Source organism: Apium graveolens, chromosome 4 (assembly GCF_009905375.1).
Source record: "Apium graveolens cultivar Ventura chromosome 4, ASM990537v1, whole genome shotgun sequence".
Lineage (NCBI taxonomy): Eukaryota > Viridiplantae > Streptophyta > Magnoliopsida > Apiales > Apiaceae > Apium > Apium graveolens.
The window spans coordinates 34,261,789-34,267,108 of record NC_133650.1 but is presented as its reverse complement, the minus strand read 5'-3'; positions in this window follow the sequence as shown (position 1 = coordinate 34,267,108).

Genomic DNA, 5,320 nt, shown 5'->3' with positions numbered 1-5,320 from the left:
CGTTGTTCATAGGGTGTTTGAATATACACAGGTAAAATGATACCTTCAACTAGTTTAGGTAACTTATTGACCTTAACTGTGTAATTATATTTAGACTTCCTGGTTCTCACAAGTAATGGCCCATCATGGGCAACCTTTAAGCAACTATGAGTAACAAGTTTTTTGTTATTCAAATCATCATATGGTGTTGGTAATATCATTTTTATCTCAAGTGGTCTGGAGACTCAGCTCCGAGTTTTACATCAACATCATTGTCAAATCATCTACAATTCTAAATTTTCTTCTCATCATTTTGATAATCTCCAATGATTCTATTAGTCAGAGTTTAATACCTCAAATATACATTTATCCAAACATACTCATTGGTACTAATCCGGAAGTCCAGTGATGAACTCTATATAAGCTCTTATGAAATCTTGCATCTAGACAAAACTCCTAACACTATTGTCTCTGAGTACTATAACTTATTGCTCTGATACCATTTCTATGACTCCCCCAAATTCGGGGTCAAGAATCCGGGTCGTCACGCAATCATCCAATCATATAAACCTGTATTACTTTAATAATCCAATAATTCATATCACAGACCCTTAATATCTCACACACAAGCTATAGTCTTAGAAACGATGTACAAAATGCAACATTTATTATTACAATTCAAATGTACTTTACAGGATCTCAAACTATTATTCATACTCTACATGAAGTTACAGTAATTCTTATTAATTTCTTATACCTATTTGAATGTTATAGCCCACCTTAAACTAAGCTGCAAGTAGGTACGCAAAATCTTTGCGTCTTCCACATTTCCTCACCAACATACTGGTGATATTTTATGTTGTGACATTTAAAAGAAAGCAAGAGTTATTTAGCAAAAAAAAAAAAAAACGAAAGCAAGAGTGAAAAATAATATAAAACATTTGAAAGTGACTGTTAAATATAATTATATTTTCTCGTATAATATCATATACTCAGGAGAATAACTTTCTTGGTGATATACATTTTTTCATTTTAATTCACATCAGAATTTATTTATATCAAAATATATTGCTAATACTCTCAGTAACTAAGCACATTGGCTTTAGTTACAGTATTGCATAACAATTCCAATTGGAAGATTTAGGACATTCATCGGAGCCAGCGATATATGAAGACCAGTCGTATATCGAAAAATGAGTAACCTTTTCTACTAGTAGAAGGACGACACCTTTCTATCCTGGTTATCACCCTAGCTGCATCCGGGCTAAGTGTCCTATTTTGGGTATACACACACTTCACAGGTTTCTGAGTACACATAGTACGTTCGCCTGCGGTACCTTTGGTAGTCTCCCTAGTACTCATAGTACTAGAGTCTACCCCCCCTAGTCCTTTTAAAAAATCTTATCATATACTTGGAACTCGAATTATATCGGAGTTCCCCAAGCATTTTACTTATTGATAGGCACAACTCATCTTATATATGTATATATGTACTCCCCTGAATTTTTTGGGAAGTACTATAATAAATGTGAATTGACCGTTGTCAACAGATATATATATATATATATATATATATATTGAAGGGGGAGTTTCCTTTGACATTATCGTCAAATTATTCAAAATAAGTGCAAATAAGACTTTCTGAATATTTGAAAGTACTCGGATAATTTTCAGAAAGTCAGAAATACTTTTCAAATAGAATTTATAATTTTTACATCATATAAAACCTTTAATGATATTTAATAATTAAATTATATTTATTAAATAATTAAACTTTGAATATTTCTCTTCTAAATGAATATTTGAAATAATATTCATTATCTGATTTATACTTAAAATATGGTGAAAACAAATGACCTCAATAAATATTTAATAATTATCAAATAATAATAAATAGTAAATCTAGGAATAATTTTCTCTTTTAAATGAATATTTCAAATAATATTCATCAATTAAAAATATTTAACAGTATTTAATAATTCATAAATAATTTTTTTGGAAATCGTTTGATAAAATATTTGAGGGATTTGATAAAATGTAGATGGACTTCGAGTCCTTTAGAATATTCACTTTGATAATAAAGTAGATAAATAATTATTAATCCCAAACGTCTATGAAATACTTCCGAGTTTTTAAATAAATTATATCGACCGACTCTCGTTCCAAAATATATATATCACGCTACTCGCTAGCGTTGATATTTATAAATCCGATATTTTACTAAATCACAATCAATCTCATCTTATAATATTTTATAATTGAAATTCAAGATAATTATGGCATCATGCACATATATAATAATTCACTTCCACAACACAACAGTAATCATGAGTAGGGTTCCTAAACTTGTCTGGAGTCCAAGATACGTTTTCTGATTTTCACTCGTTTCGTATTTTCTAATCAACATATATAATAATATTAATCATTATTCCTAATCCCATCAACAACTTATTTTACTAATAAGTGTAATACTTTACAATTTTTGATATTTGACGTACTCTATATAACTATCAACCCTTGGTCGTAATGGAAGGTCAAAGTGATCTCTTAGAGTTAATTTTACCGATTGTTACTATTACGCAACTTATACTCCAACATTTTTAATAAACCGAAAAATTAATACTTTAATACGAAACAACCTCAAAGAGATTTTTGAGTGTCTCTAATATTTATCGTAAAAGTTTTACTTTAAAAACATGAATTTAAATAGGTTAAAAATATTTTAAAAGTTCGGTCAACTATTGAGTTTTACTATTCATACCGCTTTCACTAAAACATTATTTTATTTAAACCGTTTACTCAATCGATAAACCGTTTTTGCGTGCACGGTCTAGAAAATATTTAGAATAATGTACTTGAAAATATTTTTCTGGGCAGAGAGGGTGAAATCCCGAAGCACCAGGTTTTATGCAGTGGGTTGTATTTGGTGTTCTCACTCTGCACGACCTCGACTCCGATATTTTTATATAATCAGAAAATCAATAACACGAGCAAATTTTTTATAGGGGCTTAATGAATGTATAACCCAGACTCTATTAAATTCATAAGATTTAAATGTTTTTAAGTCGAACATTTATACTCTCAAAGTTGGTAATTTCTAGCAGTTTTTATTGTATAAGACGTGTTCACTAAAACGGACTTATCTTTCAAACCGTAAGTCGGAATCGAGCGAATCAAGCTCCTAAACGATATTCGTGACAAAATCTACATCTTAAAAGTCTTTACATTCCCAAAATTACAGTTTAACAGTTCGGTATTTCTGTAGAAACTAGATTCTCTAAAACCGAGCATCATACCCAGACTCTATTAAATTCATAAGATTTAAATGTTTTTAAGTCGAACATTTATACTCTCAAAGTTGGTAATTTCTAGCAGTTTTTATTGTATAAGACGTGTTCACTAAAACGGACTTATCTTTCAAACCGTAAGTCGGAATCGAGCGAATCAAGCTCCTAAACGATATTCGTGACAAAATCTACATCTTAAAAGTCTTTACATTCCCAAAATTACAGTTTAACAGTTCGGTATTTCTGTAGAAACTAGATTCTCTAAAACCGAGCATCATAATGATGTAACATTTACGATCTTTAAGTTTTCGTTTATACTAAATCATACCTACTTACTCAAGGCACAATCATCAACAATTTAGCATTATTAATAACTCAAGAACCCTTGACTTGGTTCATAAAATTCATTCACAACAATATACTCAACCAAAAACTTCCAAACAATCAACAAAACTGTTCATCGTAAATCCATAATTTTCTTGATAAAAATCTAAATTAACAAAATGGTGAAGAAATTTTATACCGTTATTGAAGCTTTTTAGCACTTAGTAAGAGCCTAAGATCCTTGGGGAGAGCTTGGTTCATCCTTAGGAGCCTTAAGCTTCCATGAAAATCAAGAACACCAAAAGGGGTTACTATTCATACTCATCTTAAACAATTTAATTACCGAGGATAAACTTAAGGAAATGAGATGAGGGATTAATATTAAATTAATTTAGTAATATAAAAGCTTAGGAAGTAATTTTGGTGAATTATGAGCAAGTTTAGCTTGATCTTTGAATTTTTCTTCCTCCTTGATTCTTGAAAATCCGAATGGATAAAGATGGGGGGGAGAGAGAGAGAGCTTTCTTGGCTTGTTCTTAAAGTGTTGGTCATTTTATAATATGATGTATATATGCATGGTCAAGATGCATCCAATTTCCAAACCTATCCCTAGCTAAGTACATGATTTGTCAAGCTTTTCGTGATAATGAACAAGAATCCTTATTTTAAGGAACCATGTTGCCAACTATATTCTAACTTGATCAATCATCTTGGTTTTGCTTTGTACTTGTCCGGTTTGCATGGGAGTTGCATGAAATCTTCACTTGATTATTTGTTAACTAACGTTTACTAATTTATTTACCTTTCGTATATTCAAACAATCTTCATAAATGTTTCGAGGTATAAATCCGTTCATCGTAAATCCTTATCATTTCTAGTGCTTATAGTTGGCTATAATTTATGGAATTCCAATTCTCATATTTCTCTTGGTCGTGGTGTAATTCTCGTATTCCTCGATAACTCGTAAAATATGGTCATTTTAAAATATCGATTTGCTTCGAGAACTAACGACTTTTATTTACACTCATTTGTTACGTATAATCATAATATCAATTCAAAAATTTAATTTAAATACTCGTATATAGTGTGGCCACAAAGGTTTTTCATTGATTGTCAGAATCACTATTCTAACAACATTACAAAGTCCAAAAAATTGGGGTTAATACAATCTTCCCCCATTAAAGGGATCTTCTCACGGAATTAGTTTAAAAACATGTGGGGATACTCTTCTTTCCTGATAGACTCGAGTTTTCGCGTTGACTTTTCAGTATTTAACTCTTCATAAAAATCTCATTCGTTCGACAACTAGGTGTCAGAACACTCGTTCCTTTAGATCCATGATCTCTTCATGTTGTTTCACACACGCTAAGTCTGGTCGTAAGTTTATTTGCTCATTTTCACTCACATGTCTGGCGTTTACGATCAAATTCCCTAACATCGATACATGGTACACAATATAAACTTGTCAACAGTTCGGGGATAGTGCTAATTTTTAAACCAACTTCCTTTTTCTTTTTCAATATCTCAAACGGTCCAATAAACCTTTGGGCTCAACTTTGCTTTCCTTCCAAATCTCATCACTTCCTTTCAGGAATACACTTTCAGCAATACTAAGTCTCTTAATTTATATTCTACATCCTTATAAGTTTGGTCTGCATACTTCTCTTGTATGTTCAAGACTGTTACTAACCGGGTCCTGATAAGGTATATAGTTTCTTTGGTATGAATCG